This window comes from Anas platyrhynchos, chromosome Z, assembly GCF_047663525.1.
Source record: "Anas platyrhynchos isolate ZD024472 breed Pekin duck chromosome Z, IASCAAS_PekinDuck_T2T, whole genome shotgun sequence".
In the NCBI taxonomy this organism is placed as follows: Eukaryota; Metazoa; Chordata; class Aves; order Anseriformes; family Anatidae; genus Anas; species Anas platyrhynchos.
Window position 1 is genome coordinate 49,606,153 of NC_092621.1, and position 27,302 is coordinate 49,633,454.

The window sequence follows — 27,302 nt, forward strand, 5'->3', positions numbered from 1 at the left end:
AGGAAGTGGGAGTGACAATTCCTCTGTGGGTTAAAATGGTTGTTGAACAACAGCGAAGCCAGGGACAATCAGAAGACACTAAAGCATAAAGTACTTCCAGAAAATTAGCACCTCATTAAGGGAAGAACAAAATGTTATTCCTACCTAATTATCAGGAATCTGTTTGAATAGGGAACAATGCCAGATGGGTAGTTTTATCTCATTGACAGCTTTCTTAATGATTTTTATTTTTATTTTTTAAAGTAGTAAACCTAGAAACATTTACAGCTATTAACGCTCAAAGCAAGATAGTCTGTCAGATTTTTTTTTTTTTAACCTCTCTGCCAGGTAAAAGAAGTACTACTTTGCCATACTCATGTTTCCAGTCCTTAAACCAAGGAGTACCATGAGAACATCTGAGTTGTGAACCTGAGTTTACTACTCCAAAGGCAACTTCTGCTGTCTATGTGGAAAACCAGGGTTGCAATGTAAATACTGTTGTGAGAACTGGAGGGTTCTGTGGAGAATGTCTAATCTCCTTGGAAATCTAGGTCCATCCCTAAGGATGTAGCCTCTGTTTCCTTCCTCATCTGGGAAAAATCACCCCTTTTTTCTAGAGAGATTTTTTTTAATATTTCTTTAATCCCAGGCTCTTCACACATGTAGATGCTGTGACTGAGGTGAGCCACCTGGGCCAGAAGGGATTTCCTTCAGCAGATGAGTTTCAGCTGGATGCCTCTGTGTAACACAGCCCCCGTGCTCAGCATTGAGCCTGGTGCCATCTGGTTCTTGTGGTGCCTTCTGAAAGGGGCAGCTCCCTGCCTACTCCTTTGCCAGCAAACTAATAACAGAAATGATCATTAATATTATGAGCTGTTTGAAAAGCATCTGAACAGCTTACTAACTACCAGTGGGTGTCCAGAGGGTGCAGGAACAGATTGCATTTAATTTTTTTTTTAAATTCATGTACTTAATTTCGTAATAGTTGTCTCTGTTTTTTCACTGAATCTAACTGTTATTTCTGTAGCTCTTCTTTGGTACCAATATCAGTGTTTCTGGCACTACTCCTGTGCATACCCTCCAGTCAAGTAGAAATGAATGAATTTTTATTTGCCTGCAGGCTGCTAGAAAAGTTCCTCTGACTTCATGGTGGATATTGTTTCCATCATCTTTGTCCATGTGGTGGTGTTGCATACTCTTACAAAGTACTGTAATCCATTATAGTTGTATTGCTTTCCAAATGTTGGGCATTTTCTTGGCCCATGCTGTTTGCCACAGCATGTGTAGCCCCACATGATACGTGTATATTTTTTGTAAGCTCCAACACTGGCCTCTCCACCTTCTTTTCTGCCTGAAGGTTCTTTTTTATTATTATTTTTTCTTTCTCTTTTTTTTTTTTGTCATTTTAATGGACATCATTAAAAAAGAATCCTAATTTATGACATCAGAACTTTATCAATTCTCCCCCCTTACATTTTTGGCAGTTTTGTAGCATACAAGCCTCAGTAGGCTTCTAAAGTCAATTTAGAGTTTTGCTATATGAATGGCTGGATGTTCCAAAAAAGAAAGGGGTTATTTTTTACCTGAATTGCTTCAATGATCCAGTCCTAGTGCACAACCTTCTTCTGCTTACAATGTTTTTAATATGTTTTTCCTGGTCAGAAATACCTCAGAGCCTACACTTTGAGACCATTTTTTTCATCCTTTTTTTCTGAGCTCAGTCTCTGAGCACTGCTCCTCAGCCCAGCACAACCAATTCAAACTGGCTTCTGTGAGAAACATGTCAAGGTACAGTTCAATGAAGTTGTGTCCAAGTCTTGAGAGAAAAGGAGTGGAAACTTCTCATGCCAGCTTTGTTCTTTAAGCCAGTAATTCAGGAAGTGATGTCTTCTGTCTGGACTGGGCAATTTCTATTGTTAGCAAAACTCTCTACTTTCTTAAAGACTGGTTTACTTTCAGGAACCTCTGTCTACTGAATTCTTCCCAGTCCCTTCTCCTCCCCATCCAAACTGGGCTTACATTATGTACCCAGTTTGCACCTGTAACTCTAACTTACCACTTCAATCTTGGGTCATTCAGCACAGGCTCTCCTGGACTTTGACTTTCTTCTTTGTCCCGCCCAGCTGAAAGAAAAATTTATATATATATATATATATGTATATATATACGTATATATGTGTATGTATATATGTATATATATACATATATATATGTGTGTGTATATATATATATATATATAATTATTTTTTTTTAATCTTTTTCTTCTCCTGTATTGACAGCCTTCTTTTGGGGTGTTTTGACATCAGGTCATTTTCTGTTGCCATTGCCAGACATGGCTTGGAGCCTTCATGAAATGCTGCTGTCTTCTCCAGAGTATGCTTCTGGTGATGCTATTCTTCCATCAGCTTAATTAGTTTTGCCTCATGCCATGTCCTACTCAAAGAAACTTGGAGGCAGAGTCTGACATTGGTTTGCTTCCTTTCTCATTTTTTTTCCTATCCAAATGCTCAGTCAGCACAGGAGCCTGTTCCAGCTAGCTGCTCCAAGAAGTGCGTAAAGATACAGTTCCCTGCAGACAGCAAAAAGTAATATCTCTGATGCTTACTAAACCTTCTTAAGAAATTCCTATCTTTATTACTTCTTGATGTGAAATTTGAGAAATCCTTCCTCTGTAGCTCTCTCTCCCACCCAAAGACGGAAGGGAAAAACATTCACTCATTGTCTGTCAGTGCTTATATCTCTGCATGGCAATGCAATAGGTGTCCTTTTTCCCTGTGCTATAAAAATGTCTCCTGGCTCTACCCGTGCTGACGTTAGTTGGCCCAGGTTTACTGCACAGAAACAGGAGTATTCTCTAACGAATATAAAGAGAGTTGGCTGCTCTAAGCTATTGGCATAGCTTAATGCCTTAAAGTAAATCAGAGAGATAGGTCGGCCCTGAGTTAAAACTTCAAGATTTGGCTCACTAGTAATAATTGAGCACAGCTGAAGAGCCTTGGGAGTGGTCAGTACTATTCAGAACAAAGGGAAAGCAAAAGTTAAGTTTTATAAAAGTATTATAAGAACTACGTGAATGTTTCTGTGACAGGCTTCCTCTGGTAATAGAGATGAACATGCTAAACCTTTTATAGAGACATCTGCTAACCTATAAAAGCTTAAGCTGTCAGGTCTGGTTCAGCCCTTGCCGTGGGTTTTCATTTCTCTGCTTAGCAATTGCCTTTCAAAGCACTCTTGAGTGCATGAAAATACACTCAAATCAAGGAAGAGACTTGTTCTTGTTTCCTGTGCTTTGTTGGCTTCGTTTGCCTTTTATTTCCCGGGGCTATGGGTCCCTAAATTTAGAAAGGAAAAAGAATAAGAAACTGAGAAAGCTCTCTCGCCTCTCCCTGCCTCTTCCACTGGGATCAGACTGGAATCCTTGCTGTGGCCTGGCTTCAGTCCATGGTAATAAAGCAAAGCCTCTGATGGCAAACCATGAGAGCCTGCAAAAGGAGGAACATGGCATGGTGAAAAAAAAAAAATATATATATATATATTTTCTATTCATTTTTGATGTATGTCTGTCAGACCTTAGTGTGAATGCCCCCGAGTGGTGTTACCATCCCTCTGTGTAAGCAGGAACTTGATAGAAGGTGCAGTATATTGTGGCTCCCAGGGTAAACTTGTCCTGGTGGGCAGCTGCTGGCAGAGGCCACAGCTCAAGCCTTGCAGCCTGAGGGCTGTGTGCTCCCACTGTCAGCACTGACAAGCTGGTCTCCAATGCGCTGACTTATGTGGATGCATGGTTGTCATTTCTCTTCTTCCTGGCATCCACCACTTCTTCTCACCCCCTCTCATTTGTAAGGGAGGGCTCACCACTCACCTCCGGATGGAGAAACTGCACCTGACTCAGCTGGGCACCAGGCTCCTAGGGGAGTGCAGATGCAAGAAGGCTGTGTGCTTCATTTTTTCCCACTCAGGGGCCTGCCTGTATTTTGATGGAAATAGAAAGCTCCTGTAGGCTTGCCTAAGCTTCAGGTCAGGATGTGAAGGCACAGGAGACCTTGGGATTTTTAAAGGATTTTCAGAGTCTTAAATACACAGCACTTCATTGCAGATTTTATTGTTGTTGTTCTTTGCTGAAATTAAGCTGTGAGACAAAGACAGGTCTTGTGGGTGAAATTTTATTAGTGCTGCATTCTCTCAGTTAGCTTGTAGCCCATTCATCTTTCCTACCTTTCTTTAAGTCATTTGTGTGGCAGTCACATTTCTGCAGCTCTCTTCTCTTGGATTCTGTCTTCATTTCAACTAATAGCTTAAGCTATCTGTCTTCCTTCAGTGTGTCAAAAAAAGTTGGAACTGAAGTAAGTATTTTTGAGCTCTTTCTCTGGATCATCATCCAAGTACATGGTCTTTATTAAGAGCTTCTGCCTTTGGCTGAAGTGAACTTGGGACATTCCCCATGGAAGTGCAGTAGTTTCATTACCTAGACCTATCCTGGATCTCTTGTCGATTTCTGCTATAATGGGATAGATGAATTTTGCTTGCACTGAGGAGCAATTACAAAATGATTAGTTGTCTCCCTCCTTCACCTATACCCTTCCTGGCTCCAGAGGCTGTCAAGAGTGCCCATATGTAATTCAGTTGTACAACAGGTGAGGAGCAGACAGTCCACCTCTTCCCCTCTCAGTCAGGAATTCAGAGATTCAGACATTAGCAAGATCATTACGGCAAAGAGACTGGGAAGAGTGGGGATCTTACAGCTATTCTGGGTGAATTCTTGGAAGTCTGTTTCTGCCATACCTTAATGAAGTGTCATTGGCATTTCCTACTGCACCATGTAGTGCAGAAATGTGTTGTTTAATTCTTCTTTCTGAGAGTTGTAGGAAGGGGAAGTTACCCCTTGTTTGTTGCACAGAAGAACTATCCTGTTACATTGGATCATATTAATGAACGTTAGTTGTGGTTCTAATCATGTTTTGCTCACAATAGCTCTGTCTAATATCACGTAATGTATTTCTTCAGTCATCTCAATCTAGTGATAAGCATTGAGATTAAGGGCTTCTGCTGAGCTGAGCTTTTGATTAAAAACTGAAATGTCGTTGACAGCAATATGGGAGGATAATTGGATGTGGAAAAAGGAGTCAGCATGTGTGGCTACATGCTATGCAGGCAGCTGGGCACAAGAAAGAAGGGTGGAAGTGTTTCCTCTGGCTCCATAAAGAAGATTGGCACAAAAGGAGAAGGAAATCTAAACTTTTCTTATGGCCTCTCTCATAGGCCCTCTGGCTAATTGCCACAGCTCCATTATACTGTTATATTGTGTTGCTGCAGCATCTCTTTACTCGAGTTTCTTCTGGTATAGCAGAGACAAATCGGTGAGCCAAAAGACTATCATATTGCTGCTGAGAACTGGCAGGCCAGGTCCTCCTTCCAACAATTTTTTCCAAGAGTAATTTTACTCTAGTGTTGCATCTTTACCACTTTCAGTGTAGTGAAGAAGCAGGCCCAGACTTCCTGATGTTTATGGCTGATTGACAGCTGCTATCAAGTCTTCCCTGCTGAGTTAAATGTCTAAACTGAGACATTAGCTAGAAAAATTGGTGCTTGACTCCTTGTTTTAAAGAAGTGTGAGAGAGGCTGAGAAGTGTCTCTGGGCTTGGCAAACAAAAAGTGGGAGCAATGACACTGTCCCACTCTCAGTCACACAGGATGCTCAGGCATTAGCCCTGGAGCTCTAGGCAAAGGGGCTGAAATCCTTCCTGGGGATTTCAGTGGTTGTTCTCAAGCTTTGCCGTCAGGCCCCAGACTCCTGGCCCTACCAAAGAAAGGATATAATGAAACTAAACTTAAAAAACCACCACCAACACACACACACACACACAAAATTAAAACAACAAAAACAAAGAAACAAACAAAAAAACCCACAACACACAGTTATCTGTTATGTGTGCCCTTTTTGATTACCATTAAAGTTCTTGAATTTGGATAGTGATACTGGGTACTGAATCATTTGGACCTGCTCATGTGTATGGAGAGGCTTAAGCTGAGGTGTTAGCTCTCAGAAATTGCCTTCTGCTCAGTTTTTACCATTTAAAAATAGCCCAATTAAAAACTGTATTGCTTGTTAACAGTAATTTAAAAAAATAAAAATAAAAAAAGTTAAAAACTGTATTGTATTATTAAAAACTGTGTTATTTATATGTTCACAGGTAGTTGTAGTACACCTATAAGGCATGCTCTATGAGTAGACTGAGTTAAATTTTTAAGTGGAACATGAAGTAGGAACAGAGATGATGCTCTTCCCCAAATATGCTATTGTAAAACTGCTAGAGATGCCATGAGTGGTAGCACTAGAAGACTAGAGTTTCACAGGTTGCAGCTTCAAGTGTCCACTCCTCCTCAAAGACTGATAGAATATAACGGAGCCCTCCAAAATATTGAGCAGACAGCAAAGTGCAGAGCAGAAATGGCTTCAGGCCTGTGAGTACCACTATCAAAATGCTGCCAACCAGGTTACTGAACTTTTGTGATAAAAATTGTCAAGCTCTGTAAATTGCATATAAAACAAAACAAAAACAACAATCAAAACCAAAGCAAAACAAAACAAAAAACAGTTCTTTTGGTTGGTTCAGTAACCTATTTTTCTAAGAGTCAAAGATCTGTTTAGGCACATCACCTAAATACATAGGTGACCTAAATTTGAGTTCAGGTCAGCTTGAGTTGCCTACTAACTTCTATTATACAACACACCATATTCCTCGTATCACTGAAACATCTAAATACTAACAATATTTGCAGAGAATGTGAGGTAAGTTGTCTTTGTGCCATACTACTCATTATATTCACCAGTCCAGAGTACCAAAGTCAGCACTTTGCTATGTTTTGTAGAAGACACTCTCTTGGAAACAATGAAAAAAAGTTTTTTGTAATAAAAGGGCTCAAGATAAAATTATTATTTGTATTTTAAGTCATATGGGGTATTATGTTTTACAAAAGGAAACTACAATTACTAGTGACACCTTAAATGCTGCCATTCAGAAGAATAAAACATTAGCAAATATTTAAGTTTTTAAATATATTAAAATGTTATGACTTTTGAAGATTAAAATTTTTACTTTCCAAAATATTGAAACATGTATGTAGTCATACATCTTTTTTAACTTGAGCTGAATAAAATATAATATTTTTTTCTAGGTGTCTAAGTAACTCTGGAGATGAAATAAACAAACAAGGATCCATGGCAATTACATTTAATCAGGTTATAGTATTTGGTACATAGGTTGCTGCTATTAAAGCAAAACTCCATTCATTTTTACAATTCCTATTGTTTCTGCAAAAGAATGGATAAAAGAAAACAGCTGACTTCTGATCTTCCTTTGCAGTGTTCAGCTGGATGAGGATTTAGATGTTTATTTATTTTGATATGTTTAATGTCAACCCATGCTGTGCTGGTGTTTTAGGAACCAATCTGCAGATGGGTTCATCACTATTCATTTATGCAAAAACTTTCTGGTGAGGCTGCTTAACTGAGGATGAGATGAAAGCCTGGGGCAGGCTGGGTATTAAGCAGTGACAGTTGGAGCACTTTCTTTGGGACACATGCCTCTGGCCTCCTTATAGTTTCTGAGTATATTTCAGGAATGAGTGTTGTATTTTGCTTGCCTAACATCCCTCTAAAGTACTGTTTTTCTGTCTTGTGGGAGGTAAAAATTGGCGTTACCTTGACATGCTAAGTGAAAAGCTCATTTTTCTTGAAAGCTAAATTAAACAGTCAACAAAATCCGCCTAATTTGCCTTCATTTTGAAACAAGACTCAGCTGAACATTTTACTTGTTTCAGGAAATTTACTTGAGCCACATTCCTCAACACTCCTGGCTTGGACCTCATTTCTAACGTGTCCACCTCCCTGTCCCTCCAGTGAGAGGAGTTAATGTGCTGACTGGCAGTAAACAAGGGATCAGGGGCATTAAAAAATGGTGTTTCCTTCTGTGTGCTTCTTGTTTACTTCCAAAACGGGAATTTGAAGATGTTTTATCTGAGGGTGCCACTGGAAAATGTGGAAAATAAGTCAGTAAGAGGCCCGTCTGCTTTGGAATTTGATGCTTCTTTTAACTTCAGTGCCGAGGTTGGTTGGCCTGTAATCTTGCTAGGAAGGTGCCAGGATATCACTGCTTTAAAAACCCAATTTTACTAGATGTAAGGAGACAATATGGTGACATTTCTTCTTATGTGAAGAATAAATGGTGAGCTCACAGTTATCTAGCCAACACTAGTTATAGAAATGAATATTTTAATAATTCTTGGTACAGTACATCAGCTCTTTCACATTGCCTCCCACTTAAGAATTTGCTTTTTATGGGATGATGTGAAAGAATATATCTGAAGTATATAGTAGGTTTGTTCTAAAATGGTCACTCAGCCTCTAAGCTCTCACAGTGTCCCCTCCACCCCCCACCCTGTGTCCCCTGTGTTACAGCCCTGTATCCCCCATATTTTACATATGGTATGTTGCTTCATAGCTACATGAACACCATGGTATTTAACTTGACATATATCAATGGCAGTACTGGCTTTAATAGGAAATATTCAGAACCTATTTCAGAAATCTGGCTTCAGAGTATGTAAGCTTCAGGCCTTTCACAACTGCATCTAAGAAAGTGCCTCTGCAGGGTATTACGGTGCCTTGAAAAATGTATGTCTTACATCAGAGGGTGCAAATACTTTCCTCTGTATTCATGTGTGTAAGGGCTTGCAACATGATGGCTTAAGGCCTCACATGTGGTGGCTAAACCAGATGAGTGGCTCTTTACATTTGGAGCACACAATTTCAATGATCTTTCTGTGAGACAGCAATATAAAATAAACTTCCGGTGCTCACTAAATTGAAGAGAATCTTCTTCTGTAACTGAGTATTCATTTCTTTCATTTATATAACTAGTGTGGTATAGGACTGGATTAAAAGATTTCAATTGAATAGTTTGAGTAAAAAATGCATAATAATTATAGTGACTGCTTTACAAATTGAATTACATTTTAAGTACTGACTTAGTTACTGAGCTGATATAAATCAAACTCACTTAACATTTGTATTGATTAAAGTCAATGGAGGATCTAATTTACTATACCTATCTCGAACCTACATATAGCTTAAATCCACATGGACAAAAAAAAAAATCAAGCTGAAAACTTAATTTCCAAATTTCTGGTTGTTTCCCATAAATTTTGGAGGAGTTTTTTTTATTGTTTACAGAGTAAAATATTGCACATGTATACACATTGAAAGAGTGAAAGTCAAGGAATTTGTTCTGTGACATGTCTAGTAACTCTACTGCTCTGCTCTCTGCTCTGCTTGTGTTCTTAGAAAGTTACAAAACCTTCAGTTTTCAGGTTAGGTCTTTTTAGTTTCTCTCTCTCTCCCCCCTTTAAAAAAGCAGTCACTACCCTTTAAAATCTGGAAAAGATAGTGATGCTTTTACCCCTCTTTTATGACACTATAGTGGCTAGAACACTCATATAAGAAACAGGAGATGTATGCCTGGCTGACTCAGACTGCAAGTTCACATTTGCACCACCAGAGCATGTGAAAATAGGTGGAACTGGATACAATCTTATGAATATAGCCTTTCTCTGAAAAAGACTGTGACCTGGTTGCTGATCTCAGGACTGCTCCTTTAGTATTTTTCTCAATTTGTCTACACCCATTGCTCACAGGAAAATGTGTTAATATTCTTTGATGCTGAAATGCATCAAAATTTTTCCTTAAAGAAAACACCACAGCCAGTGGATCATATAATCCTACTGCTGCTGTACCATCTTTCTAGTCATCTTATGTTATGTAGCTTGTGCTCCTTTCTAAATGAGTAACACCTCATAAGTGAGTGTTTGATCTCTCCATTGCTTATTCAGGGCACTTTCTGGATAGATTTTGCATCCACTTTGAAGATGGATAGAGTTTTGCTTCCACTTAGAAGAAGGAGTGTGAAGCCATGTTGCTAGGCAAATGATCGAATCTTTCCTACAAAGCCAGCATTGGTTCTAGAAACGAACACCCAAAAGCAGAATTTAATGTTCTCTGTTCCCTTATCCACATTCTTTCCACGGCCAACTGCATCGTGTGAGTCCTATCAAGGACAGAATATTGTGTTAGAGCAGAGCAAGTCACCTTCTTCATATCCATCAGGTCTCCTCACATTTTTTATGACATTAAAAAGTAACATCTAATACAAGAAATGCTATGGTACAGTAAGAGAAGAGCAAGCAGTTATGAAATAAAGGAGGATAAAGAAGAAAGAGTTCTCTGCAACTATGTGCCTTTGAATTCGAGCCAAAAATACTTTAAAAAAAAAAAAGTCTCAGATCTAACTAAAACTTGCAGATTAGTGCCTAATTAAATATATATTCTATAGTGAAGATCTGAATCCCATTTTGCTAGACGTTCACACAGTAAAAGTCAGTACCTACTACACAGAATCACTATCTAAATTAAGAAGTGGAGTGATAAAGTATTAGAGGCTCTTTAAGTACTATCGGATAATTTCAGACCTAGAATAGTTGTTTGCCTATGTTTGTTTGTCCACTTACAAGGAAAATAAAAAGCAGACTCAGTACTTGAACCCCTATCTCTTGAATGGAACACATCATCATATTACTTTCCCCCCCATACAACAGTACCCCAGTATTATAATGTTAAAATGAGATAAAAGCTCGTGCATATGAATCTATTCTTTTTTTTTTTCTCTACCATTAACACTTAGCAAAGATAAACTAGATAGCATGCAGCTGTTCCACATAATCACAGGCCGCTTTAATGGACCACTATCTTAAATTCTCCATCCTTTGTTGTGACTTTTGAATGCCATTAGTTCCATTGTCAATAGAAAGGATTGTTTTTTGTTTTGTATTGTTTTTCATCAGTTTTATGCTATGCTCCCTTTATTCTGTCTAGTATTCAGCTTGTATTTGAGCCATCTGGATTAAACTGGCTGCTGAAGCTGGTGATATAATGATACCAAAGTTGTCTTTTGTGCCAATGCTATTAATCTAGATCTTCCCGTAACTTGGATTTTGTAATCAAGTATGATGGAGAAACTACATTCAGGAGTGTTTTAAAATATTTTTAAAGCCTTTTCCTTCTCTTTGCATGAAAGTAATAATGAAGTCCTTCAAAAATTAATATTCTTCACATATGAATCTTCCTATGGAATTATCAGCCCCAAGAAGATAAGATGGCCTTGACTTCCATAGACCATTCACACCCTGTAGTACAATATGTTTAGCTGGTATACAGATTTTTGAGAAACTGCTGCTTTTTGATTTTTGTAGTTTGCAAGTGTTTAACACCAACTCAACTCTTCGCTGTTATTCATTATATTTTTGAACTGCTTTGTTCAGGAACAGCTGTTTCTAGGATTTTAACATTTAAAATAATACGTATTTAATGTTTTTTTTTTTGGACTTTCTTTTGAAAGCATGCTTTTGAATGAGTGTAGCCAAAGCACTTTCCCCAGCTTCCTTTAAATTGTCTCTTGTTACTTGGAAGAGCATCTTTTGTATAGGATTTTGCTACACTTCCGTGGCTGAAAAACTTGGCATGGAAAGTTTTGTCTGTGATTTTGCTGCTGTCTGTTACTATCACTTATGAACATAAAATGTACCATTCACCTCCATTTAGTGATGGCGATCTTTTTTGAAGTGGTATCTGGAAACTCTGCCTGCTGATAAAATGTAAAAAAATGTTTTTAAAGCATTCAGGAGCTACTGCAAATCAGCTCCAAATTTGAAATGAGAGTTAAAACTCCAGCAGGGAGGGAAAGCAGATTTCTGGTTAGCCAATGGACAAATCAACTGTATTTTTCAGCTTTTTGTGAAATTTTACCATGCCTTGAGTGAAACTCACAAATCTTCATGACTGAAATGTATGGAGTTAGCTTCATTCTTACAGTTATGTGAAATCTGTCAGCCATGAGCCACGTTCACTGATGTGGCTTACTTATTTTTATTACTCTTTTATTACTCTGGCTTACTTATTTTTGTTATCTCCATTATTAGTAGTTTAACTAGGTAGGTGAGTTTGTCCTAGGACTTCAGTAAGCACAGAACTCAGCTGAAACAAAGTAGTTTTTTTCGGAGAAATGTTGCTGCTGTATCTTTTACTACAGTTTGTCCAAGACTAGAGGCCACCAATTTGCACACTGAATAAAGTTGTTCAGAAAATGCTTATATTCACTGGCAAATAAAATAGTTAAAGAACATTTGAAAAGTGTGCAGTTCATCTAGGCTCAGAATTAGCTTATGCATGAGAAAGTGTATCTTTAATTACCATCTTTACAGAGGGAATGGGGTGTATGATTGCTGAGGAGCAGTCCTTAAAGGAGATAATTAAGTTTAATGTCACAGAGTGGCCAAGGCTGGAAATATTCAGCCATTAAGGAATGTAACTATCATAGGTGGGGATTTTGCTCACAGTAGACAAGTGCAGATGGTTTGAGAGGTGCTGACAAACATACTGCAAAGAATCCCAGAGGCTCACTAAGAAATTCTTATTTTTCTCTAAGAGATGTCTTATACTTGCCTAAAATCCATGATGCTGGGAGTAAATACAACAAATGCTGACAAAATTCAGGTTAAGTTTAGTGAAAAAATACTCACTTTTGCTCTGGACAGGGGATAGAGGCAGGGGCAATGAGCCGTATAAGTAAGTTAAGCATAAGTTTATCTGTTGGTAACAGGAACAAAAATATATTTTGCTTTTCTAATCATTCAGTTCCCAATTTCTGAGCATCAGAACCCAATTTTTAGTGAGCGTCTATGGGAGAGAGCTGGCAATAAGAACCCAAGGGGTGGTATGGACAAGGTAGGGCATAATTTTGGGTAGCAGTGCCTGAGGAGGCAGAGGGTGCATCAGTGGATTGATGCTGCAAAGACCCTGCATTAGATTCTCTGCTTTTTTGATGTAGTCTTGCTATGACTAAGTAGTGATTAAAATATCTTAAACTCACTTTTCAATGGACATATTAAATAATGCCCTAAAATACTCCACAGATCTGGAAATTAGCAGCAAATCTCTATTTCATGGTAATTCCAGTCTAGTAGTTTTAGGTAAAATGCTGTCAACATAGCGAATTTTTTACTAAAGTGAGGATGCCTTTAGCACCGTTAAATTAAAAAAAAAAAAAAAAAAAAAAAAAATTGATTTTTCTAAGTTCTGCATAAAACGTTCTGTTGATTACATTATCAACTGAGTGTTTACTTTAGTATGGCAAGCTACTGCAGCACTAGTCATATATTTGGGTATATCAATAAGCATTTTCTTTGTCCTTTCAGACAAGCATTCTGGTCCTTCCAAACACCAGTTCTGGACACTTATTTCTGCAAAGGCTGCTGGATCCTTGCAAACCAGTGCTGTAAGGACTCTTGCTATAATGAATAAATCTAAGGCAGAAAACAGTGTTACATAAGAGACAGTATTTTCCACATGCATTTTCTTTCTCACTGTGATCAATTTTTCTTGATTCTGTATAGCTGGTAGGTAATTTCTCATTAACTCTGCAAGTTTAACTCTTCATGTTTTCCTATATTAAGATCTACCTCAATAATCATTTAGCTTGAAAAGACAGGTTTAGCATTCACAGTATGTCTTCTGGTTACTATTACCTCTTACACTTTGTTTTTGCTACTGTGCTATGAATGTTAATTCGATTGCTAATGAAGTTACTATCTTTCATTACTTCTGGATATGAAACATTCACATGCACATGCACTTCCAGAGGTTATCTCGCGTATGAAACTGGAAAGGCCTTTGCTCTCTGTGGACTGTACTTAAGCATCCAAACACTTCTTTTTTATACACAGTTCAACAGCCCCTCTTCTCCCCTTGGAGTTCACTAAAGATGTGTGTAGGAGATGAATTTATTCTGCCCTGTTTGTTTCCTCCACCTTTTTCTTCTCAGAAACACTTAACTGCTTTTTATTCTGAGGTTATCCTCTTACATTGGCAGAATACTTGTGTTTCTTCCAACATAAAGAATAGCAATATAAATTCAGGCAGTATTTTTCTTTATGGATTCTCATTATATTCACACAAACAACTTCACATAAAATTATATAGTCTTAAGGGAAAACTAAGAGGAGAAACTAGTGAAACATTCAGCTTTCTGTAGAAGTGCATCATTGCTTGTAATAATTTGGCACTACAGAGGCTTGAATATTTGGTTAAACAAAATTAAGGCCATCTGTGATCTCAATCGTGGGTCCTTATTAGTTTGAACCAATGAGTGGGAATATTACTATTGGGGTCTTATAGGTTAGTTTTTGGCCCAATGATCATTGCCTGTGAGTACACAGTTTTGCAAACAGAACTGCAGGGACTTTACCAAAGACAAGTTGAGACACTATGAGATTACTGGAGATCTGAAATTTCTTGGTTAAGTAGTCACAAAATACAATTTCATGTGATGATGCCAAATGCAAAGAAATAGCAGACACCTGAGTGTTTTTTTTTTTTTTTTTTTTTTTTTTTTTTTTTTTTTTTGAGGAAGATGTGGTTCTGCCTCACATTATCTGGAGAACGAGCACCTGAGTACCTTCATTGTACCTGGTGTTCTTCACTACCATGCCTCCACAATCTGTCCTTGACAAAAAATCTGAGATTGAAAAATGATTCTGGAGAGCAAAGACAAGGTTAGAATGACCAAAAAGATGAATTAAAATATTTGTTTTCAATGAATTACTGTAGGTATAAGTGTGCCGATTTTACCTAGCAGGGCAGCTGAACTCCACCACAACCGCTCTCTCACTCCCTCTCCCTAAAGGAAAAGGGGGAGAAAATACAATTAAAAGGGCTCAAAGGTTGAGATAATTACTGAGTGACTTTCCTGTCCTTATTGTCACAGGCAAAACAGACTCAACATAGTGAGATTAATATAATGTATTACATATTACTAACAGGCTAGAGCAGTCCCTAACGCTTTGTCTCTGCTGCTCCTTCTCAGTTCCTCCCTGCCCCTGCTCCCTGTGGGGTCCCTCCCATGGATGCCGTCCTGCCTGAACTGAGCCTGCGGGGGCTGCCCACAGGCAGCAGCTCTCCAAGCACTGCTCCCACACGGCTCCGTCCCACGGGGTCCATCCATCCATCCCCCAGGAGCAAACTGCTCCAGCATGGGTCCCCCACGGGTGGGGGCAGCTCCCCCCAGACCCCCTGCTCCTGCGGGGGCTCCTCTCCACGGGCTGCAGCTCCGGCCCGGGGCCTGCTCCTGCGGGGGCTCTCCATGGGCCGCAGCCTCCTCCAGGCCGCATCCACCTGCTCCAGCGGGGGCTCCTCCACCCATGGGGGGGCTGCAGCGTGGAGATCTGCTCCATGGGGGACCCATGGGCTGCAGGGGGACAGCCTGCTCCACCAGGGGCCTCTCCCTGCACAGCCCGCAGGGGAACTGCTGCTGCCTGCCTGCAGCACCTCCTGCCCTCCCTCTGCACTCACCTGGGGGCTGCAGGGCTGTTTCTTACTCCTCTTCTTCCCAGATGCTGTTGAGCATCAGTTTTTTTCCCTTTCTTAAATCTGCTCTCACAGAAGCGCAAACAGCATAGCTTATTGATTTGTCTGGGCAGCAGTAGGCCCTTTGGAGCCATCTGAAACTGGCCCTTACCTAACATGGGGTAGCTTCTGGACTCTTTTCACTGAGGCCACCCCTGCAGCCCCCCGATACCAAAACCTTGCCACATAAACCCAACATAATAAGAAAGTGAAATCCTTGATCAGAAAAGGGTGTGGTCTCATTATTTTGCTGCATTTTAAAACCTCTACTAAATGAATCCGATGATTCCAAGACATGCTTGGAGAACACTAAGAGTGCCAGAGAGAGTTAAAAAAGGGCTGATAAAATGACCTAGAGACTGGAAAACAGGCCTGAGAAGTTCATTTAATTCATATTATTAGAGGAAGCTGAGATGACTTGTACTAAGGCAAAAAAGAGGTATTAGTAAGCCTGTAAGACAAAGGGATAATGAGATTCAGTGGATAGAAGCTGAAAATTGTCAATTTCAATATTAAAATAAGATGCAAATCTCTGGCAGGATAATTAAGCCTTTAAGCAGCCTAGCAGAGACGATGGAGGACTCACTTTTGTCTGGCAACTTTAAGACTAGATTATCTACCATGTTAATTTGAATTCCATAGCCTGAATATATGGCCTGATATATAGCCAGATATATGGGTCAAACTTTGTTAAAATATTTTGATAGTAAATCCTGAAAATATTTCTTGATTGCAGCAAACACAGGTGATTTTTGTCATTAGTGACATTCACTACACTGCTTCAGTAGACTGATATATGATCCTAGAATCATAGAATCCTAGAATGGTTGGGGTCGTAAGGGACCCTTAAGTATCTTACAGCTCCAACACCACCTGCCACTGGCACGGACACCTCCCACCAGACCAGGTTGCTCAAAGCTCCATCCAGCCTGGCCTTGAACACTTCTAGGGATGGGGCATCCACAGCTTCTCTGAGCAACCTGTGCCAGTGCCTCACCAACTTTTGCGTAAATAATTTCTTCCTAATGCCTAAGCTAAATCTTTTAGTTTAAAGCCGTTACTCCTGTAAAGAGATTACAGCTAACCTTTTTTAGTGTAAAGCCATTACTCCTTGTCCTGTTACTACACTCCCTGACAAAGAGTCCCTATTCTGCTTTCGTATAGGCCCCCTTTAAGTATTGGAAGGCTGCTGCTATAAGGTCTCACCAGACCATTCTCTTTTCCAGGCTGAACAATCCCAACTCCCTCAGCCTGTCTTCACAGGAGAAGTGCCCAAGACCCTTAATCATCTTTGTGGCGTCCTCTGGACTTGTTCTAATATGTCTGTACCCTTCTTGTGCTGAGGGCTCCAGAGTTGAACTCAGTGCTTCTAGATGGGATTTCACAAGAGCAGAGTAGAGGGGGAGGTTCACTTCCCTCAACCTGCTGGCCATGCTGCTTTTTATGCAGCCCAGAATACAGTTGGTTTTCCAGGCTGCAAGTATACATTGCTGGCTTATGTTGAGCTTCTCATTGATCAATGCACCCAGGTCCTTCTCCTCAGGGCTGCTTTCAATCCATTCTTGGCCCAGGCTGTATTTGTTCTAGGTATTTCCTCTGCCCATATGCAGGACCTTGCACTTGGCCTTGTTGAACCTCCTGAGGTTTGCACAGCCCCATCTCTCAAGCCTGTCCAGGTTCCTCTGGATGGCATCCCTTCCCTGCAGCACGCTGACTGCACCACACAGCTCAATGTCATTAGCAAACTTGGTGAGGGTGCACTCAATCTCACTCTGCATGTCACTGACAGAGGTGTTAAACAGTACCCATCCCAAGAGTGACCCCTGAGGAAAACCACTCGTTACTGATTTCCACTTGGACATTGAACAACTCTTTGACTGCAACCCTTTGAGCACGACATAAGTATACATACAAAGGTCATTTTGGAAGGTAATATCAAAGCATTTAAATGGTAGTAGCAAGCAAAATAAGTGTTGTCCGGTGCATGCTTGCATGGCACTGTCCATCAGAGGAGAAAACACGTTGCATTCTATCTTGACTGTATATATGCTGAAACCCAGGAGAGCAATCTTGCTGATTCATAACACTTCCAGTTTGTGCAGATAGTGGGTGGACCTTCTAGGTATGTATCTGGTAGTCTTTGGCATCTATTTGGTCTGTAATGAATGAAAAAGAAGAAATAATGGGGGCACGGATTACATCAGGCTTCTGGAAACTCTTTCATTGCACCTGTTCAGTATCAGAATCTGTGAAGAGAAGAGCAAAGGAGCTTTAAAGGCCGTGAGGCGTTAGGGATGTGCATGGACCTACAGAGCAGGAAACATTGTGTGTCACTTCTCAGCTGATACTGTTAGTGTGGACTCTGCTATGCATAGGGACAAATTTAATGTAGTCATTATTGTATTCCACAGCTTCTTCTGAGCTTGTTCATTTTCTTTGCTTAGACCTTTAAGATTTCTGTTTCTTGCCTGATATTTTGGGAATATTGTGTTCAGGAAAACCAGGAAGAGGATCAAGGAGAGAGAAGAAATAGACTTCAAAATGGAGAAAGAACGCTATAACAAGATATAATTAGCAAGTTCTTGGCCTGATTGTGTCATGCAAAGGATAATTGGCCTGGAGAGTAGGCAGGTTATATACCGAAACTGACTTAGCAAAGAGAAAAGGCGAAGTGTTTGTGTCATGCGCATACTGTAAAGAAGGTAGTGTGAGTTTAACAGCGTGGGATCTGGGGTGAACATGCAGGCTATCATTTGTTGCAGTAGTGCATTTTGTGTGAATCTGCTAGGCTTCCAAATCTACAGCAAACTGCTAAGGGCTTTGTACAATAAACCTGCTTTTATTTAAATATCAGCTGTCTGACATCATTTAAATGGAACATATAAAACACAGAGCTTCTGCTTCTTTTACTCTACTCATTTCCATATCTATTATGTACACTCTGTCTCCGTGGTCCACGATGATTACTTGATAAACCCATTAAGTTATCAGCAGGGCATATTTGCAGGGCATATCCACTCTCTAGATGTTATCGTTGTTCAATTCAAATAAAGGTGAAATGGTTTGTACAGCTTAGAAGCTGTTACCTACAGAGGCTTTAATTAATGATAATGCTGTAGCAAATAAAGAATATACTGGACAGAAAAATACAGTACAAAAAATCAAAAAAAAATTTTGACCAAATTATATTGTAGTGCTGTGTTTGGGCAAGCAAACAAGCATATTATTAAATAAAAGGCAGTAAACAATGATAGTAATGAAAGCTGATTCAACTTAACAGCAGTGGATTAACTGCTACTAAATTTGGGACAGTACAGAGATGATAATTCTGTAATATGTGGGTTTGGTTTGGAATTAAAGGAATTATCTGAATATTGTTCTTTGTTCTCCTCACTTCTCCTCTTTATTTAAATTAATTTATCTGGAAAACTGTTGTTATGGCAACATATTTTTTCCAAAGGCAGTCTTTATTCTTCAGATTTATAAATTGTATTACTATGAAAATGAAATTAAGGAAATAGTTAAATAAAATGTTGTTACCCAATTTTATTGCAGATTCCATTTTAGATCAGAAAAGTATTGTGTCCTGAAGAAGAATGTCATATACAGAAGGGTTTTGTCAGTTGTGTGCATACAGCTCTGTCACGGCCCTGGGAAGGGGAGGAGTAGGTGGAAGTGGTACAGGGATAACTCTTATTTGAGAAGAAGGAAGAGCCTTGGAGACTTTTCTTTTCTCCTGCTCTGCACTTAATACTCCTGCTCTTGTTAGGGAGATGTGAAGTGGAAGTGAAGACTGATGCTGCTGTGTAGAGCCACCCTTTCGAGCACTAGCTGTGTTCAAATGTACTGTATCCTCTCTCCCTCTCTCACTCTCTTTTTTTTTTTTCCTAGAGAAAACAGTCCTGCTTACCACCAGGATGGCTGATTCTGTCACAGGCAAAATTAAGGAAGGGGGTCATGCTGTTCTACACAGCTATATGCTTTATTTTTCCAGGACTGACTTCACCTTCTTCTATCTCGTTGCAGCACACTTTATTATTATAGCCTTCAGAAGTTTACCTCTGGCAGGAGGTCTTCAGCTTTGCATAATTCTGTATATAACAGTTTTCAGAATTTTCAGACATAACATTTCACTGAGTTTCCCACTGTACGTGCTTTTAACATGCCTGAATGAACACAAGCATTTGACTTGAAAGTCCTATTCTTAAATAATTATTTACAGACAAAGAAGTAACACACCTTATATATATATATATAAAAATATCATTAATATAACTGAGAGTCTAATCATTGTCAATCTATATTTAGTTGTTGCAGGAAATAATAATAACAGTAACAAATTATGGAGTTAAATTTGCTATACACCCACTTCTTCATTTCCTACTGCCTTTCTTGTCATTATGCTCAGATTTCCTCTGCTTCTGTTCTCCTAAGGCTGGTAATTTCATACTGCTGATCTTGGTGAGATGATTGTCCTTTACTGAGAGGAATAAGATGTTCTTTTTTTTTTTTTTTTTTTTTTTTTCCTTCCTTTTTTTTTCTTTTTTTCATATAGGAATCACCTGTGGTCGTTTTTTTATGTTTGTTGACATACTTTTTCAAATTTATTCTTTTTTCATTGATCTGCAAATCTATCTGATATCTGACTTTCCCATTTTTTGGTGCTGTGGTGGTTTTACTCAGGTGGGCAGCCAAGCTCCACCAGAGCTGCTCTCTTTCCTCAAAGGAAAAGGGAGAGAAAATACAAAGCAAAGAGCTCAAGGGTTGAGATAAGGATAGGGAGAGTGCTCAACAATTATCGTGACAGGCAAAGCAGATTCTAATAGGGAGACAAGTAAGGTTTATTGCCTATTACTAACAAGCTAGAGAAGTGAGAAACAAAGGAAAGAAACCAAAAATGGCTTCCCCCCATCCTCTTCCACCTCCATCCCCTGAGCGGCACAGGGGAACAGGGAAATGTGGGTTGTGGTCAGTCCCTGTCCCTTCATCTCTGCCGCTCCTCACAGTCCCTCCCTGCCCCTGCTCCCCGTGGGGTCTCTCCCATGGATGCCGTCCTGCCTGAACTGAGCCTGCGGGGGCTGCCCACAGGCAGCAGCTCTCCAAGCACTGCTCCCACACGGCTCCGTCCCACGGGGTCCATCCATCCATCCCCCAGGAGCAAACTGCTCCAGCACGGGTCCCCCACGGCTGGGGGCAGCTCCCCCCAGACCCCCTGCTCCACGTGGGCTCCTCTCCACGGGCTGCAGCTCCGGCCCGGGGCCTGCTCCTGCGGGGGCTCTCCATGGGCCGCAGCCTCCTCCAGGCCACATCCACCTGCTCCAGCGGGGGCTCCTCCACCCATGGGGGGGCTGCAGCGTGGAGATCTGCTCCATGGGGGACCCATGGGCTGCAGGGGGACAGCCTGCTCCACCAGGGGCCTCTCCCTGCACAGCCCGCAGGGGAACTGCTGCTGCCTGCCTGCAGCACCTCCTGCCCTCCTGCGGCCCTTCTCTTGGGAGCTGCAGGGCTGCTTCTTACTGCTGTCCTTTCCTGCTGCCGTTCTGCAGCAGATATTTTTTATTTTTATTTTTTATTTTCTTCCCCTTTCTTAAATCTGCTCTCACAGAGGCGCAAACATGGTTTATTGGCTCAGCTCTGGCCAGTGGCAGGACACGTAGGTAAGATGGGGCAGCTTCTAGAGTCTGCTTGAAGAAGCCACTCCTGTGCCCTCCCTCCCTCACTACCAAAACCTTGCCACATAAATCCACTACAGGAGTCCATTACAAAACTCTCTGTTCTCTTTAATATTCCTACATTTTTATTTTATTTTATTTTATTTTATTTTATTTTATTTTATTTTATTTTATTTTATTTTATTTTATTTTATTTTATTTTATTTTATTTTATTTTTATTTTATTTTATTTTATTTTATTTTTTATTTTATTTTTATTTTATTTTATTATTTTATTTATTTCCTGGCTCCAGGTATTTCTTGAGGTGAGCTAACAGCAATGGCTTATGGCAACAGGGTACCAGTGCCAAGGCTCTGCCACACCTCTTCACTACCCATAACTGTGCTCCTCTATGCTACAATCTGACCCTTCCAGGATTGTACTAAATTTCTATTTCTATACAGTACATCATTATACTAGAGTTGTAAATATCTCACCCTACAGAAAATAACAGCTTGTTACAGATGTCTGTATATCGCTATGCCATGCAAAGAAAATAAACTAAAATTAAAAAAAAAAAATAAATTCTGTCTCCACTAATCCAAGTGAATGAAAGCTACAAGAAAAATTTGGACAGGGTAAGTCTGACAAGCCTCAGTCCTGAGGACTTGCAATTTAAGTAGAATGCTTATGGCCTGTTAAAAACAATGGCAATATTGTATTACAGGGATAAACAGTTACAAAATATGTGGGTTACTGCAATAAAAAGCTATGAAAATTAATTCTTGTTCATTTCCACTATGTTACCACTAGCATCCCAGCATTGAAGCTGGTTTTCTCCTATTATCCATGATTCTGGAAAGCAGCTATCTCTATTGTGAAATTTGTCATGGATGTGTTCCTGAAGCTAAAAATGTTCTCATTCTTCCCAAGATGTGTTATCTCAAAGTTTTCACTCTTTTCACCTGCTCAGAACATTTTTTTTTTTAATCTTTAATATTTCATTTAGAAAACGTTTTTATTTTCATAGACTCCAGCCAGAAGTCTTTCTAATCATACAGGAATGCAGCAAAGGTCATTAAATATATTTGATGTGTTTTTAAAAATGACAGTCTTAAATGTTCTTATATCTTCCTGATTATTTCTTACTGAATCCTCCAGCATTTTATTTTTTTATTTTTTTTTGTTGAAGGTAGCCAACTACTTTGATACAAGCTTAGAAAACAATTTTGTTTTGCAGGTGGACAATGTAAACTCATCCTTTTTTCCACTCACTAAATGAAAACTATTTGGACTTTTGCATCAATTTCCAGAACAGGAATAAATTTTTGTCAAGTGGCAGAAATGATTTATGCAGGTCTATTTTTAGAGTTGGACTGCTCATGCTTGAATACATGTAGGAGTGGGCCTGCTGTGACTGTATTCTGTCAGTGAAGAGCCTTGGTTCAAGAATTCTTCCCAATGTTTGTAAATGCTTAAAGCTTTTATTTTTTTTTATTTTTTATTTTTTTTTTTCCCTGTTGTGATAAATTAAAAGGATGACAGTATTAATTCATAAGTGTATCTGCAATGTGCTATATGTATTTTTCATACTATCCTTTGGGCAATACTGCACCACTGCTTGTCAGAGTCTCTTTATGATATTGATATCTGCTTTAACAGGACTCAGCAAGTTATACTGCATGTACACACAGCATGATTAGGAGGAACTGATGTACAGAAGTAGGAATGAACTACAAAAGAAGATCTTAATCTTGTACCCCAGGTGTGTGCTTTGAGGGAGCTTTGAAACAGTTCATCACTCTAGGTTCAAAGACTCAGTTTGTGCTTCTCAGCTTATTTCATCAGACCCTATTAGACGGTGGAAAGGGAAAATAAAACGCCAACATGAAAGAAGCTTCAAGTTGCATCTGTCACATTAAAGACACTCTGTTAAAATAGTGTTAAAAAGCATCCATCAGGGGATTTGCTGGATTTATCCAGAAAAGGATAGCTTTCCTCTGCCTGTGGAGAGAATGATTAGCAAGGCATGTGCACACAGAGACAGTGAGAATTAATTAGTGCCAAGCCCTCAAGTAAACAGGATTGTGCAAGACTAGATCTCAGGCTGTAACAGCTAGTGTTGTCACCTGGGTAAGAATTTGGTGCACATACACATATTTTGACCTTCTAAGGGTCATTAAGGGTTTCTGAAGCACAGTTGTATATAACTTATTTTTGTCCTTGGTAATATACTTCCTCAAGAGTTCAATGGCTACAGTGCTGTATGACAGAAAGTAAATTAGCCCTACAAAAAAACTATCTTCTGTGTAGCAGTACAGAACCTTTTTAACACTTCTTCCTGTTTTGAAAGCAGCTAAATTTCTATACTTTCTTAACATTTTTTGACTGAACTAATTACCTCCATACCAGTATTTTAAAAGTTCCTTCCCTGTTTGTCTATCTCTGGTGAAATTTTATGATTCTCAGAGGAAGATCTGCTAAGGAGAAAGTAAATAGAGTATTTATTTGTTTGATCAAAATAACCTGCAAAATTTGAGCCCAGGTAGGTATGGTTTAACCACCTTGCAAGGTTGTTTTCAGTAGCTTAAAATGGACAGTAGCTTTCAGAACAAGAAGGCTTTCTAGTTATTCTCTTAGCACAGTACTGCTGTTGCTTAAGTATGAAATGCTAGGAATCATCACTTTAAATTATAGGACTGTTGCTGTCTTTAAACAGTGTGGATACAAGTTCTAAAGTCTTCCCACTAGCTTTCATGGGAATTGAAATGTGTTTCTAGTATGCTGACTTGCACAGAGAAAAAATAAAAGCTTTGGAGAGTTTGATGGGTTACAATTTCAAAAAAAGAAATATCTGTAGACATTAGTTTTGTTTCACAAAACTTTTTATTGCTTGAGTCAGAAATCTAAAAACAATTGCAAAGAAATTTACTGTTTTTTTTTTTTCTTTTTTTTTTTTTTTTTTTTTACCTGACATTTGGGGAAAATTGAGAAATACTCAGTTTGCACAAAGTTGCTTATAAATTGTCTTGTACTTGCTCACAGGTCAGTGTGGGCTGTCTGACAGTGTCTTAAACCTTGGCCAGTCTCAGAGCTCAACAGTCCTCAAAACTGTCTTTGCCAAGAGGCCTGCCAGTCATTTGTAAGTACTGAAAGAGGACTCAGAATTCAAACCAGCCTGTTTGTTTTCTTTTTCCTCTCCCTTACAGCATGTCTGTGTGCTGTGACTCATGGGCAGCCTGGCACGACTCCTGTCCTGGGACAGGACTCCTCCCTCCTGCAGTTCCCACAAAGAGTGCCTCACTGCAGAGACAGCAGCCAGGCAAACAATGTATTAATTACTGAGCCCAATCTCTGACTTTGGTATTTTCAACAAAGTAAAGGTTTTGAAGCAGGGTCAGGCTCATTTTTCTTCTCGCCATTTGCCTCTGGCTTGTCTGGCTCTTGGGCCGCACCCAAGCTTCAGCTCTCTCTGCACAGCAGTCTGTGTGGTTCAGTTCAGTCTTTGTGCCTAAGATAATAAATTGAATGCTGTCGTGGAGAAAGCCTTAAAAACTGAATTTGTCTCTGTTCCTTGCACATCCAGTTAATAACCAAAGTGTTTTAAGATTTATATTCCTACTTAAATGGTGCCAGGACTACGTGAAATGTTAGAACTGCCTGGGGCTGGACTTCCTCTGGGTGCTGGGCAAAAGCCAATTTTTGTGTCTCTCTAGTCCTTTTAAGGATACGCAACATACCTCTGCAACAGAAGTGATGCAAAAGTCAAGCATAATAAAATTAGTATTATTTAAGAGATTCTTCTTTCTGCCTTGCTCCAACAGCTCCTTAATTTGGGGAATTTACCAGGTTTATTTAGGGAGGAAGAAAACAAAGACTCAGAACTATCTTTTTTGCAGAACCTGAATCAGCAGGATGCATTCCTCATGTCTTGGATATTTGACTCATTATAACCAGCAGGACTACTAGCTGGGACAGATTAAAACTTTCCCCTCAATCCCTTTAGTAGGGAATTTAGAACTTGATACTCAGTGATACAGGGATTCTTTATAGCACTGACTGCCATACATTATTATAAGCAAACTGCAGTTACATACATAATAAAAAATGAATGATAAAATCTTTCAAGAATTAGAAGAGAATTATCAGTTTGAACAGCACGAGAATGATTCTTCTTGTGACTTGAATGGAAAGAAAAGCTTGTTACTGCAGGAACTGAGTCTTAGTCCAGTCCTGTTGTGTCTGAAGATGCTTGAAGTTTACCTAGATGTCTCCTAGTCATGGCGGAAGTGTATCAGTCTTAAAACTGAATCTACTGCACAGCACTGATAATTTGCACTGATAAGTGCCTGCTAGTGGACCAGCAGAAGGGGATTAGCATAAGAGCTGTGATGTGGTTTAAAGTTGAGAGAGAAAGTGAGTGTCACTGGTTAAGTATTTGGAACTGCAAGAATAAATAGTAAAAACTATTAAAAAATATCAGAAATCTAGGAAATGGCTATGCTTCTGTATTTCAGTAATAAAAATGTTATGTTGGTATATATTGCGGTGCTGTTCAGATAAAGCTACAAGACATTTCAGCATTGTGTGCTGGTCATGTGAAACGTGATGAGGTACTGACTGCTTAGAAGAATGTTTTGTTTTATTGTGGAGAAGACTATGGAAGAAATTATGGAGAATGTTATTCTGGGAGTAACTGGAAAATACTTGAAAGAGAATGCAGTCTTTGGTCATAGCTAACATGGGTTCACAAGGGAAAAGCCCTGCTTAACTCAGCTTCCTTTTGCAATAAGTTTGCCCACCTACTTGACCAAGGGAAGATAGTAGATGTGGTGTTTAGGTTTTTTTTTTTTGTTTGTTTGTTTTGTTTTGTTTTGAATTTTAGCAAAGTTTTAGATACAGTCACATATCTTTTGGACAAAATTTCCAGCATGCAGCTAGACAAGTGCCTAATACATTGGATGAACAGTTTGCTGGTGGATCACACTCAAAGGATTATAGTAAATGGGGTTACTTCAGGCTGATGGCCAGTCACTATGGAGGTTCCCCAGGGCCACTTCCCTTCAGTGTTTTTGTAAATGATCCGGACAAGAGATTTGAATGCATACTAAACAAGTCTGCAGATGACACTAAATTAGGAAGAAATGTTGACTCTCATGAGGGTGGAGAAGCCTTGCAGAGAGATCTTGACAAATGAGAAGGATAGGCAATCACCGGTCATATAAAATTTAACAAGTGCTGGATTCTGCATCTTGGACAGGGCAACCCTGGCTATATGTACAGGCTGAGGGATAAGATGTTGGAAAGCAGCACAGCAAAAAGGGATCTGGGGATTTTGGCTGATGGCAAGGCAAATACGAGTCAACAGTGTGTCTTGGCAGCCAGGAGGGCCAACCATATTCTGGGGTACATCAAGCACAACATTGCTAGCCGGTCAAGGAGAAGGATTGTCCCACTCTGTTCTGTTGTGGTCTCATCTCAAGTACTGTGTGCAGCTTTGAGTGCCCCAATATAAAACAGAGATAAAACTATTACAGAGCATCCAAATGAGAGCTACAAAGATGGTGAGGGGTCTAGAGGGCATGAGGACTGGCTGAAGTCACTTGGTTAGTTCATCTCAGAGGAGACAGGGGAGGCCTCATGGCGGCCTGCAGCTCCCTCACAAGGGGAGCAGAGGCAGGTGCTGATCTCTGCTCTTTGATGACAGTGACAAGACCCGAGCGAACAGTGTAAAGCTGAAACAGGGAAGGTTCAGGCTGCATGGTTCTTCACTGAGAGGGTGCTTGGGCACTGGGACAGGCTCCTCAGGGCAGTGGTCACAGCACTGAGCCTGCTGGGGTTCAAGAAGTATTTGGACAGTTCTCTCAGATATGTGGCCTGATTTTGGGTAGTCCTCTGTGGATCCAGGAGTTGGACTTGATGTTCTTTGTGGGTCCCTTCCAGCTAAGGATATTCTATGATTCTTAATTCTATGATTGTATGAAAGTGAGGAGTAATCAGATGTTAGACACATGTTGATTTCATGGGTGACATGAAAGCACTAGTGCTTCATGTTGCCAGACAGCCAGGAAAGGCTTGTTCATGGCTTTTAACTTTTCTGTTTGATAAATTTAGACAAAACTGAAGTTCTAGTACCTTTTGTGTTTAGGAATCTATCACC

The 27,302-nt window shown here is 39.7% G+C and overlaps 1 long non-coding RNA gene across 1 annotated transcript in view; it reads left to right on the forward strand.

Annotated features, from left to right (window-relative positions):
* LOC106018776 (uncharacterized) overlaps nucleotides 1-27,302 on the forward strand; it is a 51,265-nt gene that overhangs the window by 10,634 nt on the left and 13,329 nt on the right. The gene's annotated exons all lie outside the window — the stretch shown is intronic.